Source organism: Macrotis lagotis, chromosome 5 (genome assembly GCF_037893015.1).
Source record: "Macrotis lagotis isolate mMagLag1 chromosome 5, bilby.v1.9.chrom.fasta, whole genome shotgun sequence".
Lineage (NCBI taxonomy): Eukaryota > Metazoa > Chordata > Mammalia > Peramelemorphia > Peramelidae > Macrotis > Macrotis lagotis.
Window position 1 is genome coordinate 31,446,449 of NC_133662.1, and position 18,170 is coordinate 31,464,618.

The 18,170-nt window shown below is 34.4% G+C and overlaps 1 long non-coding RNA gene across 1 annotated transcript in view; it reads right to left on the reverse strand.

Moving 5' to 3' along the window:
* Nucleotides 1–16,286, reverse strand: part of LOC141489658 (uncharacterized) — an 81,409-nt gene extending 65,123 nt beyond the window's left edge. The window contains exon 1 of the long non-coding RNA XR_012468963.1: nt 16,142–16,286. This is a non-coding gene — a long non-coding RNA (uncharacterized LOC141489658). The remainder of the gene's footprint in view (nt 1–16,141) is intronic.
* Nucleotides 16,287–18,170: the final 1,884 nt, after the last annotated feature.

An 18,170-nucleotide genomic window follows, 5' to 3' on the forward strand; every position in this document is an offset into this window, starting at 1 on the left:
TTTTAGAGTAAAGCATTTACAAGTTCTAGATAGTGAGCTATTATGTATCATGATCTTGTACAGTGTAAGTTCCTTTGATCCAGGGTAAGTGAGGCATATATTCTTTGTGCCTCGAAAAGAATTCCCTGAACCTATTTGATTAACTCTCATCTATATTAAGGTAGAAAAAATGAACACTGACCTAAAGTTGGTATCTATTGGTTAGTGCTCTGAGCAGAACTGGTTTATAGGCAAGGCATCTATTAAAGATTCAACGTTTTGAACCCTCATTCCTACACATCAGCAGATGTAAAAACTATGAAGCAAAATAAAAAGCACTAGTCATTTTATAACTGTGGTTGCATATTATAAACATGTTTAACATATTTATAATAAAATGATAAGCCATGTCAATGTTTAACTAATCAATAAAACAATTTCTTAAGATTAAATAAAAATAATTTCTGCAATGAGCTGACATTCTCCCAGAGTAAGAGAATTATTAGTAATGATTATTATAACTAGATATTTTATAACACTATGCGTTTTAAGTTGCCTTACCCTTATCACTTAATTATTTCCTTTTAATAAACCTATTAAATAGAAAGGATAATAATAATTATCATCATCTTACAGATGTGGAAACTAAGATATAGCAATACTAAACAATTGGTTCAAAGATCATGGAAGTGAAAGGTTCTGGACCAACACTCAGGTCTTCTTGGCTCTTCATCCAATTGCCTCATTTTTCAAGTGCAACCTTTTTTATCATTCCTGTAGTAAATATTAAAAAAATCTATTTTTACCTGATAGAGGGAAGGCCAGAAAAAAGAAGAGTAAAGATAAAATTAAACATCTTCATGGCTGATGATGTTGCTGAAAGATGAAATAGTGGAGATGAGATTGCTTCATGTAAGGCAAACAAAGAGTTCTCATATTTGTAATAATCAAGGGGCAGGCAAGTTGTCTTAGCCTGAAAGCCAAGTACCTATCCATGTCCCACTGAACAGGACTAGGGGTAGAAGGATCCATTTTGACATTCTTCTCTTTTGACAATTAATTCATCTTTTGGAAAGATCTTTGAGCCTTTTCCAAACTATGAATAATATTAGGCAGCTGTCTGCTTGGGGAATGATATGAAACTGGTGAGTAATCAGATCTACACATCAAAGGATCAAGTACCAGGAGGCTGATATGAAATGCTTTCTGACCTTATAAGAAATCAAATAGCTCCTTTGACTACCTCTGTTGTTGTCATCATCACTAGATCTACTGATAAGGATCAGTATTCTCTAATGAGCTTCTGGGTTTAGATTATTGTGAGTCCCAGAAACACAATCAAATAGAAAAAAAGAATATGAAATTGCATTTTACTGATGCACATTGAACCCCTGATTCCCTTGAACCTGATGGATGCTGAAGCTAGATCAAATAGGAAAAGCAGACTTTTTTGCACTTAAGAGTTAGCTCTCATAAAAGGAAGCAGAGAAAATGGCACAAATACTTGCTGAGAAATTAATGAATTTTTTTATGTCACCAATTAAATACAGGAGCAAATTATGAGCTTTCTGACCAATTTCCAGGAGAAAATAAAATTATTTTATTCATATTCCTACAGAAAGATAAATACAAAATGTATGTAATTTCCTTCCCTTTCATTTGTTTAGGAAAAAAAAAAAGTCCTAGATTTGAATTTAGATGATCAAGGTTCAAATTCCACATGATACAATTATTTATGTAATCCTAGACAAGGCTCCTGTATGGGCCTTAGTTACCTCATGATTTAAAGGAAATAATTTGAACAATTAATCTTTGCCTTCCATTTTTAAGTCTATAATTCCATGATCCATTGAACAGGATTCACCCTACCTAATAAATCTCATCTTTGCAATATATATACACATTTTTTCTGTTCTCTTCTACACTGTATTGATTAATACTTATACAGACAATAATTTACTAATGGCATCCAGAATGCCAACTCATTCACAGGGCATTTCCTAGGTTCTTATTATCTTGAGTTTCAGAATCCTTGTCTCATTTCCTTCTGAAAGTTTTCCATGTCAATTCACTTTCCATATCTATTCACAAGTTTCTGTCTTAGTAATAATTTAGTTTTCTCCATAATCTAGAAGCAAGTGGAAATATTATCATTGCAGGGAGTTCACTTCCTTCCTTTTAGAAGAATAATCAATTTTCATTGATAATTCACTTAAATATTCTGAAATACAGGGAATTTTTTTTTCGCCTGTAAATTTAGGATAAAGTCTTACAAGATTTTCAAAAAGCCCAAATAAAATTATTTAAGGTTGTTTCCCAAACTTATAAGCAAATACACATTTTAGATATCACCATCATTGTATATTATTAAAGAGGGTGTGAAATACATATATCAAAAGAACAGTCACAGTTCAAAACTACATAACCTTAAGAAATTTTAGCATGTACAGAGAAAGGGGGGAAATAATTTTATATGTTGTTAGATATATTGATTTCATTATGGTAGGTGAAAATGATCCAAGGGGTCTTCAGTACTTAGGAAAGGGCAGAACTGCTGATTGCTAGTTAACATAAAATCTTTGTTTTCGTGACTAGTTTGTGTATTCTAATGGTGGGGTGTGTTTTTTTGGGAAGACCCTCAAGAAAGTAAAAATTTGTAGTGTTTTTTTCTCCATCTCCTTTACCTTCTTTGTTCTTCTGTCCTTGCATTATAATTGAAGGTGAGAGATGGGTATTAATTCACCTGAAATAGGAATTTGACCACAGTAAGATTAATTCAACATTAGATATTACTTATCTGAAGTTCACAAAAGAGAACTTCACCTCATATATCATGGTGAATACTGAAATGAGGTGGAATGGTTTTCTATTCTATCTCTCTGATATGCACACTTACACACATATATAATATACACACGTGACCATATGCACATAAATGTATACATATACATACTTTCTATATATATAGCTATACATATACATGCTTATACCTATAGATAGATATAAATATATTCCTTATATTATACTTGCAAACAAATAAATCACTATTATCTTTTCTCTATCATATTCTAAAGATACTAAAACATCAGGGGTAACTTGGGGTTTCAATGACTTCTCAAGAAACACTAAAGCTTCTACTTTCCCGTATAGGACAGAAGAGAGCTGTGAGGAGGAAGATATCTACTTGAGGAGTTTTAAATCCTTTTACATATCATAGATTCTTTTGGTGTTCTACTGTAGTTTAAAGACCTTGATCTCAAATTAATGTTTTTAAATGTATAGGATTACAAAGAAAATCAGTGTTAGGTGAAAATAAGATTTTTTTAAATCTCAGTCATAACCCTTTTAAAAACCAATTCACTGATTTATCTATGTACTCCAAGTTAAGAGTTCTTGACTTTAATTCTTAGACTTATAAATTAGAAGGCTATTTCAGGTGGTATATCAGTCTATCTGCTTCCATTTAATAAATCAATAAAATAAAGCCTAGAGAGGTTATATTAGTTATACAAGTTGACACCAGAAATAAACAACAGAGTGGGGAACTGAACTCAAGTCTTCAGATCCCTTTTGTTTTTTGGCAAGGCAATGGGGTTAAGTGGCTTGTCCAAGGCCACACAGCTAGGTAATTATTAAGTGTCTGGGGCCGGATTTGAATTCAGGTACTCCTGATTCCAGGGCTGGTGCTGTATCCACTGAGCAACCTAGCAGCCCCAAGTCCTCCAATTCTAAAGACAATATCCTTCACCCTATACCATGTTGCTTCCTCTTTCTTCTTCTCTTTCTTCTCTTTCTTTCTTTCTTTCTTCTCTTTCTTTCTTTCTTTCTTTCTTTCATCTTCTACTTCTTCGTCTTCGTCTTCTTCTTCTTCTTCTTCTTCTTCTTCTTCTTCTTCTTCTTCTTTCTTCTTTCTTCTATTGGAGAAGGAGCAGCTAAATGGTTTAGTGCAAAGAATGACAGTCAGGAGGACCTGAATCTTAAACTTAGGCTAAGATACTTACCAGCTGGGAAAGTTCTTAGACCCTGTTTGCTTCAGTTACTCATCAGTAAAATGACTTGGAGAAGGAAATGGCAAACCTTTCCAATATCCTTGCCAAGAAAAACCACAAATGGGATTATGAAGAGTTAAATGAATGAAATTATTCAAAAAGACATAATATGGAGATCAGAAAAGGACTACTTAGCAGACATGGATGGTCTAGTGTTTTCAGAAGGTCAAGTAGAGAGCCAAGTTTATATCCAAGAAGGCCTTTTGTATTCCATATTGGCCTCATATATTTCCTAGCTAACAGCAACATTGTTAGGAAAATTTCATAATGAATTAGAGGACCTCAGTGAGGTCAACAGATCTGCCAATTACATCTTTTGAATCTTAAGGTAGTTGACCTTTAAGGCTGCTGTTAGCTCTAATATAATGATTCTGTGAATTGCAGGTTACTGAAGTAACAAGGAGATATATGGGATGGTCATCTTCAAGGTCTGGGAATATAGTAATAGAAAATAGCAAGCTGGAGTTTATGATATTCAGGCAGTAATATTCATTTAGGACTACCTGGAATTTTAGTTTGAAAATTTGGAAGCAATGAGAGAGGGAGACCTAATTTTCCTGTTTATGTGTCTTGTGATAATGGAAATATTGCTCCAAAATAGAGGATAATTTGATCAACTGTTTATCAATGGTGAGGAGATTAAAAATCACCTGGATCTTGAGGCTGAAGAAGAGGTTCAGTGACTTCTGGCCAAGACTGCAGAGAAAAGACAGGCACAATTCTAAAGTCACCTGATTTTTCCCTATCTATATTATGAAACAAACCTCTTAACAGAAATCCAACCCACAAAATCCAGAAAGAAAAGCCAGAAGAAAGAACGTCTATCTCAGGATTTGTCTCTCACAGCAGCCTTGGGCAAATCGGGGCAGGTTAGTCTGGGCGCAGAGGTCAGATTAACCCCAGATCAGCCAGATAAGTGGGTGAATTGGAGCTGGGGAGTCTAAGGGACTGAGAGATGGACCTGCTGGATCAGAGGTGGGGCTAGACCATGGGGGCTTGAGTGAACTAGGGAGCCGAGGCTCTGGTGTTGGAGCTGACCCTCTGGAGTTTGCCAACAGGGCTGGGGGGAGAGTTCCAGTGCAGTAGAGCTGTAGATATCATCCCTGGGCTCCTCTGGTCTGAGGAACTCTGAGTTCACACTTCCATTGCTGCTGAGGCCTCTTCCTAGACAAACAATACCAGACTACTTCTGCCTCATGCACAGGTGTGTGAGCAGAAGAAACAGCCCAGCTGATAATAGGGAGAAGAATGACCTCACCCCAGGGTAAAGTCCACCATTGATTGAAGGCAAAAGGATACAATAGCTTCAATGGCAACCTTCAGGCAAAGGGAGAAGACCACAGTCAAGGTCACAGACACTACAGAAAAAGCAACAAGCACCTCCTACTGGCCAGACAGAGAAATTGCACTCAGTGAGCAAAGCATCTAGCCATCCCAAGCCCCTGCGAACCAGCCCCTCCCCAACTCAAGGTCTTAGCAAAATGAAGAAGGGTCAGCAGAAAGGTGGATCCATAGAAAAATTTTTGGAAGGAAAAGACCCTAACTCAGAGAGACCTTAGAAACTCTTAGTAGAAAATTATCTGGTCTTCAGCACAGAAAGTCTTCCTTGAAGAAATAAGGAAGGAGTTTAAAAAATCAACAGGGAAATTTGGGAGAGACAATTAATACCTTGCAACCAGAAAACAAACCCTTAAAAATACAATTGGACAAACACAAAATGAGAATAAATCTCTCAGATGCTGAATTGCACAAATACAAAATGAGAGTAAATCTCATACACCATCAAATGGTCAAATAGAAAATGAGAATAATTCTCTCAGATCCTCAATTGGGCAAATGCAAAAAGAAAATAATTCTCTCAAAACCTCAATTGGTCAAAAGGAAGCTCTTTCAAAAGTAGAATTGATTGATCAATTGGAAAAAGAGTTGCAAAAGGTTAATGAAGAAAACCCCTCCCTAAAAAAAAAGAATGGAGTCTGCAGAAAGTAATGATTTCATGAGACAGCAAGAGCCAGTTAAACAAAATCTCAAAATTATAAAATACAAGAAAAATGTAAAATGCCTCATCAGCAAAACCACTGACCTTGAGAATAGGTTGAGGAGGGGCAACCTGAGAATTAATGAACCTTCCTGAAAACATTGAAGAGAACAAAAGCCTGGACATAATATTACAGGATCTAGTGATGGAAAATTGCCCTGATATCATCGAACCAGAGGGCAAAGTAGTTATTGAAAGAATACATTGATCCCCTCCAGAAAAAGATCCTAAAATGAAAACAGCAAGAAATGTGGCCAAATTTGAGAACTATCAGATAAATGAGAAAATCCTGCAAGCAGCTAGAAAGAAACAATTTAAATATCAAGGAGTCAAAGTAAGGATTACACACGACCTGGCTGCATCAACATTAAGGGATGGAAGGGCCTGGAACGAGATATTTTGAAGAGCAAGGGAGCTTGGAATGCAGTCAAGAATTCGGTATCCCACAAAGCTTAGACTTCTCTTCCAGGGAAGAAGATAGACATTTAATGAAATGGAACAATTCCAAAAATTCCTGATGAAAAGACCAGAGCTAAGTAGAAAATTTTGGACATCAAACGGGAGGTTCAAGAGACACATAAAAAGGTAAAAAAAAGGGGGGGCAGTAAAAGAAAAAAAAGCTGCTATACAATAAGTTGAAACTGGCTGTATTCTGGCATAGGGAAAAAGATTCTCATAAATCTTGAGAATTGTAACTCTAACAGAGAGACTATACCTAACTAGAAGTGATGGACATTCATGACCTGTCCATGAGATTTCTATCAGATGGAATGTAACTGGCTTTAACCCCACTTGGGAGAAATAGCCTAATAATTCTCAAGAATTTTAACTCTATTAAATAGAATGTACTTAGCTAGAAGTGACAGATACTCAGAATTTTCTATAACTCAGATAGAATGATCTAAAAAACACTACCTTCTTAAAAAGGGGGACAGGAAGGAGACAGAAGGAAGGAGGGGATTGAACGGGGTAAATCCCATTACACTAAGAGGTACAAAATACCTATGGTAATAGAGAGGAAGAAGGGAGGAGATGAAAAACACCTGAATCCTCTTCTCATCAGACATGGCTTAAAGTCAACATACATATAATTAGTTTACTTAAAAAATATCTAAACTTTCAAGTACTAAAAAGGGAGGGGGATGGAGAAAGGGAGAGGGAGTGGGGAAAAAGAAGAACTATCAAAATGAAGGGAAGTGAAAAGGGAAAAAAGGAAAGGGGAAAGAAAGTGGAGGGGGTGATATTCAGAAACAAAATATTAGGGAATATGGATAAAGGACGGAGGGAGGAAAATACAAACAGAGGGAAGATAGCATGGAGAGCAATAAAGAATAAGTAATCATAAGTTAGAATGTGAATGGGATGAACTCTCCCTTAAAACATAAGCAAATACCAGAGTAGATTAAAAACAAGAATCCTATAATATGCTGCTTACAAGAAACTCATTTGAAGCAGAGCGATACATATAGAGTAAAAGTAAATGGTTGGAGCAAAATATAATTTGCTTCAGCTGAAGTGAAAAAGAAGGGGTAGCTATCCTTATCTCAGACAAAGCAGCAGCAAAAATAGATAGCATTAAGAGATAAGGAAGGAAACTTTCTCCTCCTAAAAGGTACCATGGACAATAAAGTTATTTCAATACTGAATATATGTACACCCAATGGGATAACAACCAAATTCTTAGAGGAGAAACTGAAAAAAAACTACAGGAAGACATAGACAGCAAAACTTTACTAGTGGGAGATCTCAAACTCCCATTCTCAGATCTAGATAAATCAAATCATAAACAAGAAAGAAGTTAAGGAGGTAAATATATTCTTAGAAAAACTAGATATGGTAGACTTATGGAGGAAATAGAATGGGGATTGAAAGGAATATACCTTTTTCTCTGCAGTACATGGAACTTTTACAAAAATTGACCATGTGCTAGGAATAAAAACTTAATAATCAACTGGGGAAAGGCAGAAATAGTACATACATCTTTCTCAGATCACAATGCAATAAAAGTCATATGCAATATTGGGACAAGGAGATATAGACCCAGAACCAATAGGAAACTGAATAACCTCATTTTAAAGAATGAGTGAACTAAAAAATTTATAGAAAGAATTAATCATTTTATCCTAGATAATGACAATAATGAAAGAACATACCAAAACCTATGGGATTCACTCAAAGTGGTTGTCAGGGGATATATTATATATCTTTAAATGCTTACATGAATAAATTAGAGAAAGAGGAAATCAATGAACTAAACATGCAACTAAAAAATTTAGTGAAAGAACAAATCAAAAATCCCCAATTAAATACCAAATTATAAAATTCTAAAAATTAAAGGAGAAATTAATAAAAGCAAAATCAAAAAAACTATTAAATTAATAAAATAAAACCAAAAGTTGGTTTTATGAAAAAACCAATAAAATTGATAAAATTTTGGTCAATTTGATTAAAAAAAAGAAAGAAGAATACCAAATTGCTAGTATCATGAATGAAAAAGATGAACTCTCCACCAATGAGGAGGAATTTAAAGTAATAATTCAAAATTATTTTGCCCAACTCTATGCCAATAAATTTGATAATCTAAGTGAAATGGATGAATATTTTCAAAAATATAAGTTGCCCAGGTTAAATAAAGAGGAGATTAAATACCTAAACAACCGTATAGCAGAAAAAGAAATTCAACAAGCCATAATTGAACTTCCTAAGAAAAAAATCTCCAGGGCCTGATGGATTCACAAGTGAATTCTACCAAACTTTTAAGGAACAATTGTTTCCAATTCTATATAAAATCTTTGGAAAAATAGGGAAAAATGGAACTCTGCCTAACTCTTTCTATGAAATCAATATGATGCTGATACCTAAACAAGGAAGAGGTAAAATAGAGAAAGAAAATTTTAGACCTATCTTCCTAATGAATATAGATGCAAAAATCTTAAAATAAAATCTTAGCAAAATGATTACATCAAGTTATCACTGGGATAATACATTATGATTGAGTAGGATTTATTCCAGGAATGCAGGGTTGGTTCAGTATTAGGAAACTGTTAGTATACTCAATTATATAAACAACAAGCCTATCAGAAATTATATGATCATATCAATAAATGCTGAAAAAGCTCTTGACAAAATACAGTATCCATTCCTACTAAAAACAGTAGACAGTGTAGGAATAAATGGACTGTTCCTTAGAATAATTAGCATTGCCTATGTGAAACTATAAAAAAGAATTATATTCAATGGGGAGAGGCTAGAGGCATTCCCAATAAGTTCAGGGGTGAAACACGGTTGCCCATTATCACCACTACTTTTCAGTATCGTAGTAGAAATTTTAGCTTCAGCAATTAGAGAAGAAAAAGGTATTTAAGCAATTAGAATTGGGAAGGAAGAGACAAAACTCTCACTCTTTGCAGATGACATGATGGTATACCTAGAGAATCTCCAGAAATCATCTAAAAAACTACTGGAAACAATTAGTAATTTTAGCAAAGGTGCAGGATATAAAATAAACCCTCATAAATCCTCAATTTTTCTATATATGACTAGCAAGCTACAGCGGGAAGAGCTAGAAAGAGCAATTCCCATTCAAAGTAACATTAGACAATATAAAATACCTGGGAGTCTATTTGCCAAGACAGACTCAGAAACTTTTTGAAAATGATTATAAAAAACTTCTCATACAAATTAAATCAGATTTTAAAAACTGGGCAAATATCAACTGCTCATGGATAGGTAGAGCTAATATAATAAAAATGACAATTCTACCAAAATTAAACTACCTGTTTAGTGCCCTACCAATCAAAATTCAAAAAAATTACTTGAATGAGTTAGAAAAAGTTGTAAGTAAATTCATACAGAAAAATAAAAAGTCAAGAATTTCAAGGAATTTAATGAAAAAAAAGTGCAAAAGAAGGGGGCTTAACCCTACCTGATCTAAAATTATATTATAAAACATCAGACATCAAAATGGTTTGGTATTGGCTACAAAATAGACTGGGTTGACCAGTGGAATAGACTAGGTGCAAAAGCAGGAGACAATTATAGTAATCTGCTGTTTGATAAACCCAAAGAATCCAGCTATTGGGATAAAAACTCTTTCTTTGATAAAAAACTGCTAGGAAAATTGGAAGTTAGTATGGAAGAAACTTAGACCAGAGCAACACCTAACACACTTTACCAAGATAAAATCCAAATGGTTATAGGATGTAGACATAAAAAAAAATACTATAAGCAAATTAGAAGATCAAAGACTAGTTTACCTGTCAGATCTATGGAAAGGGGAACAGTTTATGACTAAGGAAGAGCTGGAGAACATCACTAAACACAAACTAGATGATTTTGATTACATTAAATTAAAAAACTTTGGCACAAATAATACCACTGTAACCAAGATCAAAAGAAATGTTGTAAATTGGGAAAAAATCTTTACAACTAATGATTCTGACAAAGGATTCATTTCTAAAATATACAGAGAACTGAGTCATATTTAAAAAAATCATTCCCCAATAGACAAATGGTCAAAGGATATGCAAAGGCAATTTACAGATGAGGAGATCAAAGTAATCCATGGCCATATGAAAATTTGCTCTAAATCATTAATTGTTAGAGAAATACAAATCAAAGCTTCTCTCAGGTACCACCTCACACCTCTCAGACTGTCCAATATGACTAGAGAGGATAATGATCATTGTTGAAAGGGGTGTGGGAAATCTGGGACACTATTACACTGTTGGTGGAGCTGTGAACTCATCCAACCTTTCTGGAGAGAAATTTGGAACTACGCCCAAAGAACAACAAAAGTGAGCATACCTTTTGATCCAGCAATACCACTACTGGGTCTATACCCTGTAGAGATGATGAAAAGGGGTAAAAACATCACTTGTACAAAAATATTCATAGCAGCCCTGTTTGTGGTGGCAAAGAATTTGAAATCAAGTAAATGTCCTTCAATTGGGGAATGGCTTAGCAAATTGTGGTATATGTATGTCATGGAACACTATTGTTCTATGAGAAACAAGGAGGGATGGGAATTCAGGGAAGCCTGGAGGGATTTGCAGAGTGAGATGAGCAGAACCATAAAAACACTGTTCACACTACCAGCAACTTGGGTGTGGTGTTCAACGTTGATGGACTTGCTAGTTCCATCAGTCCAACAACCAGGGAATATTTGGGGCTGTCTGCAATGGAGAATACAATCTGTATCCAGATAAAGAGCTGTGGAATTTGAACAAATTTTAAATACCATTCCCTTTAATTTAGACAAAAAGATATCTTATTGTCTGATCTTGTTACCTCTTATACTTTTTGTTTCTTCCTTAAGGATATGATTTCTCCCTCATAACACTCGATTTGGATCAATGTACAACATGGAAACAAAATAAAGACTGACAGATTGCTTTCCGGGGTGGGGGAGTAAGATTGGGAGAAAAATTGTAAAACTAAAAATGCAAATAAAATCTTTAAAAATTATGAAAAAAGATCATATATATTGTCAAATTAAAAAAAGAGAGAGGTTCAGTGATTTGAAAATCAGATGTTGTTATATTCCAAGATTAGCTAATTTGAGTAGTTTGAGAGGCAAAATATATCCCAAGAAAACTCTGGTTTCATAGCACAGAAATAAGAGTATCATTCACTAATTCTTGTGTGAATGGAAAAAATATTTATGAAGGAATTAGTATGTGCCAAACCCTGCTTTAAATGCTGGACGTATCAGTCTATAAAACAAGATGGTCCCTCCCTTTAATAAGTTTGAATACTAATCTCAGCATATCTGGAAATAAATACTAAGAAATAAATAATTTAATGATTTATTGGATAAATAAAGGACTCACAAAGAAACTTTTCAATAATCAAACTCTTGTTAAAAAAAAAAAACTCCAAGAACTATCATAGTCAAATTCCAGAATTCTCAAATAAAGGAAGAAACACTACAAACAGTCAAAAAGAAGCAATTTAAATACAGAGGAAGGATAATCAAAATTACACAGGATTTATCAATTTCAACATTAAAGGAGCAAAGGGTATGGAGTACAGTATTTTCAGGGGGCAAATAACCTTGGATTACAATAAAAAATTTACTATTTTTCAAAATTCAGCATATTCTGTCAGGGCAAAAGATGAATATTCAATGAAATAGAGGACTTCCAAAATTCCTTATTAAAAAAAGAGCAGAACTGAACAGAGAATTCCATTAAAAAAACAATACTGAAGAGATACATAAAAAAGTCAATGGAAAGAGAACAAAATAAAGTCAAGAATATTAAATTGTATACAACCCTACAATGTAAGATAATACCTGTAATTCTTAAGAATTATATTTCTCTTAGAATAGAGAAAGGGTTGACGATAGTTGAAGAGATTATACTTAGAGAATGTGGGTATGGCTGGTTCTTGTCCTTCTATGGAAGACCAAAATGGCATCACTATGTTTGAAACAAATTACAATACTTCCAATTGTGAGTGATCAGACTAAAACAAGTTCAGAATGCTCTACCACATGTTGAGCATAAATAATCCACATGAAAAGTTGGGGTGTTTATTCTAAACTTATGTGTCTCACATTTCCTTTGAGCTACTTTAATTCTACATTGTTCATAGAGAATATTGAAAGCCTTCAGCTTTCTCTATGAAGGGTAACCAATGTTGGAAGGTTCTGTGCCAGTGTCTCCTATATCTTATAATCAATTGTAAAGTTCCTAAGAGAGACCTCCATACCAGAGTTCTTAGAAACTCTATACTTAACTAAATCAGAAGTGACTTTAAATTACTAGATAATAAGAACTTGGTAGTATCATAGAGGCAGAGATTGGGAACCCACTTAGAAGGATTAAGGATAAAGTGCTCTTATCTTAATCCATACTTTAGTTAACAAGGTTTAAGTACCATGCTTGAGGTTCTAAAGGGACAGTGGAGAGAATGTACCCTATACTTTGGTTGGAGAAGGCTGTATGGTGAAATTTGGAACACTATAGAGATGGAAGCAAAGAATATACGTAGAGGGACTGGAAATGAGAATATCATGTAAAAATTTTGCTTAGCTTCAATTGGAGGGAGTGTGCTTGGGGGGGGAGGAGAATAAATAGTTTATGAAATGATTTGGTTTTGCATGATGCTATGGCTCATGAGGATTGTGTGTAAATGGAGGGTACTTGTAAAGAAGGTAAAGTAATAAAGTTAGATGCAATTCATGACTTTTGAGAAGCATATTTCTAATGAGACAGAAGAAGTCACTGTGAGGCAAAATGCTCATCAAGCAATAAATCTTTGAGGATAGCATTTCTATCAGGTTAGATAAAAGAAGCATATTTTAACAAAAAAGATGGAAGCACAAGACAGGGTAAAAACAATAAACATATAAAAGCATCACTATAGAAGAAGACTAGGCATTAGCTGGTAAATAACACCAGGGGAAGAGGCACAAAGATCTATTATAGTAGAGGAAAGGAGAGAAGGTGTGAAAAATAAGTAAATCCTACTTAATAGATTTAACCCAGAGAGAAAAAACACATCTCTAACTGAGTTTAAAATATCCTATGCTACAGGGAAATGGTGAGGGGGAGGGAAAGAAAAGGGAAGGAGGGATTGATAAAAGGGTAGTTGCCAGTACAGGTGATAGTAAATTCACAGTTAAAATTTAACAGAAAACTTAAAAGGGAAAAGGAGCAAAACATTAGTGAGGAGGAATAAGATGAAAGAAAAGGGAAAGGTATAAACAGGGAAACACAGCATGGAGGGAAATACATATAGGGTTAGTAATCTTAACTGTTAATGTAAATGGAATGACTTCTCATAAAAAAGAAGCAGATTGTAGAATGGATTAAAAATCAGAATTCTACAATATTTTGTTTACAAAAAATGCATTTGAAACAGAGAGATACACCCAGGGGATAGACAAAAGCCTAGAGCAAAATAAATTATGTTGCTTCAGAAGTGAAAAAGAATCAGGAGTAGGGATCCTGATTTCAGACAAAACAAAGGGAAAAAATTAGACCTCATTAAAGTGATAAAGAAGAAACTATATCTTCTTGATTCAATTCTTTTTTTTTTTTTTAGTTTTTGCAAGACAAGGGGGTTAAGTGGCTTGCCCAAGGCCACACAGCTAGGTAATTATTAAGTGTCTGAGGCTGGATTTGAACTCAGGTCCTCCTGACTCCAGGGCTAGTGCTCTATCCATTGTGCCACCTAGCCACCCTGAAACTACATCTTCTTAAAACATACCATAGGCAATGAAGTTATGTCATTATTAAACATATATGCACCTAATGGTATGGTATGTAAATTCTTAGAGAAGAAACTGAATGAATTATAAGGAGATATAGATAGCAAAACTATAATAATGGGAGACCTCAGTCTCCCTCTCTCAAAACTAGATCAATCTTAACAAGAAGGAAGTTAAGAAGGTGAATAAAGTCTTAGAAAACTTAGATATGATAGACCTCTGTAGAAAATTGAATGGGCAAGGAAAATAATATACTTTTTCCTCTGCAGTATATGGCACTTCTACAAAACTGACCATCTATTAGGGCATAAAAACCTAACAATCAAATGCAAAATGGCAGAAATAATAAATGCAGATCATGATGTAATAAAATTATCAGTATTAATTGTTGCAGAAAGATAAGCTAATAATTAATTGGAAACTAAGTGATTTAGTTTTAAAGAACTAATGGCTCAAACAACAAATTATAGAAATAATTGATAATTTCATCAAAGAAAATGATAACAATGAGTCATCATACCAAAATTTGTGGGAGGCAACTAAACCAGTTTTCAGGGGAAGTTTTATTTCTCTAAATACTTAGAAGAATAAAATAGATAAAGAGATCAATGAATTGGATGTCCAACTAAAAAAGCTAGGAAAGAACAAATTAAATATCCCCAATAAAATAGTAACTTAGAAATTCTGAAAATCAAAGGCTAAATTAATAAATTTGGAGGCAAGACAACATTGACCTAATAAACATAACTAAGAGTTTATAGAAATAAACAATAAAATTGATAAACTTTTGGTTAATCTGATTTAAAAAAAAAAGAAGGAAGAAACCAAATTAGAAGTATCAAAAATGAAAAGGGTGAATAACCACCAGTTAGGAAGAAATTAAAGAGATAATTCAGAGTTATTTTACCTAAATGTATCCCAATACATTTGAAAACCTGAGTGAAATGGCTGAGTATTTATAAAAAGAAAAAACTACCTAGATTAACAGAAGAGGAAATAAAATACTTAAATTGTGAGGACTATGGGGGTGATTGGGTTCCACAAGAATGTGAAAGAATTGTTAGTTTCCATTACAAAACTGGGGTCTGCCTGTATTGTTGCCTATAGGCAGGTGTGTCAGTTAAGACAAAAGACAGCCTCACCTTATCAAAAACCTGAGATTATGCCAGGTCTGCCCCACCTAGTTCTAAATTAACCTAGGGTCTGTGTCCTTCTCCTTTGCACATGGTCAAGAAGGCAGCTATTCTTGCTTATTAGTATAATGAGCAGGGAAGGGAAAAATATATGGGGATGAATGTAACAATAAAATTTGTAATCTCAGACAATGTTTGGAATGAGGGGGCAGGAATGAAGTCTTTCAAACTGCATAGAAGACCTAACATTTCCACGATCCCTCACCCCCTCTCCCCTTAAGAGAGAGGTTTGCCATTTATTAAGATGTCTTAGTAAAAAGCATTTTAATAACTCTGGAATAAGTTTTATAACTGCATTTTAGGAAAAAAATCAAGAAAAAAAATTCAAAACAATCCCCAAGAAAAAGTTTCCAGTTCCAGCTGGATTTATAAGTAAATTTACAAAATTAAGGAACAATAATTCCAATTCTACATAAACTATTTTAATAAAGGAAAAGAAATTCTATCCAATTCCTTTTATGACACCAATATGGCACTGATGCCTAAATAAGGAAAAACCAAAACTGACAAAGAAAATTAGAACAAAGAAAAAATTGACCAATTTCCCTAATGAACATTGATTCAAAGATCTTAAATAAAATTTTAGCAAAGAGATTACAAGTTATTGCTAGTTATTTCAGGGAAAATTGGCTACAGCAATCCAGGAACAGATTATTGGGGGTACCTGGGTTTCCTGGGGATGCCTAGTTCCTTGGCAGCAATGTCACTTTCCAGACTTCTCAGCCCAAAGATTCATAAGGACAATTGAGAAGGTTAGCTGGAAAACTTCCTCATCAGAGTGAGAGTGAAGCACAGACCAGTGCAGGCTTCAGCACAGACCCAGTCTGTCACCAGGGAGCTGCTTGCAGAGTTCTCAACCTAAGAGGATTGGGGGGGGAAGGGTCACAGAGATTGCAGAGGTCTATTGGTTATCCTTGAGGCAGGATTCTGTTGTTCTTCTCATACTCAGAACCAGGTAGCAGTCTGGGGCATGAATTTCAGGAAAAGGAACTTTCCTGCCATAAGTGGACTCTCTTCATTGTTCTAGGACAGTCAGGAATGTCTCTAGTCATCCACAGACCAGAGAACAGGCCTGGAGAGAGGCCATAACCCTCCATAAGACCTTGGAGGAATTGAGGTCTCTGGTCAGTAATCCTGAAAACAGCTGCTAAAACCCTCAAGAGTTTGGGACAGTGTTTCTTCCACCCTAGAAGCAGAGTCCCACCTTAACAAAGGTGGAAAGCAGAGTCCCACCTGAAAGTCAAGTCATATACTGGGGAAATAAGCAATTGAGAGAAAAAACACAAAACAAAACAAAAAAAACACCTGACTACAGACAATTACTTCAGTCCTGTGGAGGATTAAACTACACTCTCAGAAGAAAAGGTCAAATTTTCTGTATCCAAAGCAATGGATTGGAAAGGGGAAGGTGAGGGATACTGAGTGAGTCTTCATTCTCATGAAATTGACTCAGAGAGGAAATAACATATATACTCAATAGGGTATGGAAATCTATTTTACCATAGAGGAAAAAAGGAGAGGAAAAGGATTAGAGAAAGGGAATGGGGGAAGGGGGGGAGCTGTAGGTGATAGAAGAGAGGCAAGATCAAGGGAGAAGGTAGTCAGATACAGCACACTTTTGAGGAGGGACAGGGTGAAAGTAGATAGAGAATAGAATAAATGAGGGAGGGGAGGAATAGCATGGAAGTAAAATACTGCTAGGAAGCAATTATGAGGGGAAAATATTGAAGCAGCTTCTTTAATGGACTTGAGATAAAGATTGTGGTATATATCAGAGACAGCTGATGGTATCTGAACATAGACTGTGTTTGATCTCACTTTATTTTTTCTTAAGTTTTCTCCATCTTTCCTTGGCTGAGGGGAGATTGTGTTCACTTTTACAATAATGTGAAATTAAATAAATTAATTTAATAGAAAAATAAAAATAATCCATTTATTAACATATTGCAACAGTGAAATATAATAATGTATTTCTTTTTAATGGTTCAAAAATATCATAAACTGAGTCTTGATCAAATTCCACTACTTCCTTTAAAAAATTTTCATTTTTTCCCCACAATATGTATGTTTATTTATATGTATATATTTTTCTAAGTAAAATATATGTTAAAAATGTTAACATATTTTTCAAATTTCTAGTTTCAAATTCATTCCTCTTTTAGAAGGCAAGTAATTTGAAAAAAATTATGTATTTTTGGTCATGTAAAATATATTTCAATATTAGTCTGTTTGGAATAGAAAAGACACAAAAATCCCTCCCTATCATCAGACCAGAGAGCTAGGACAACTGTATTTGACTATGGACTATATTATCCCCATCCAGAGGAGGAAAAACAAAACAAAACAAAGCACACTGAGAAAAAAGCAACCCTTCCAAATCTGATGAACACTTTATAAAAACTATCTCTTATGTATCTCTTTCCCTTAATCCTAATTCCTCATGCCCAAAATTACCAATTTGTAAATATGTTTATCAAAATATGTATGTAAAATGCTATCCTGACTATTCCCTGCTGAGAGGAGAGGGGTGGGAATTGAGGGTGGAAGGAAATTTTGTAACTTAAAAATATTCATGTGTATATGGATGAAAATAGATAAATAAAAACTCAAAAACTTGTGTTTTAAAAAAGTATACTTCAATCTCCATTCAGACTTCATCAGTCCTTTCTCTAGAAGCAGATAGAATTTTTATT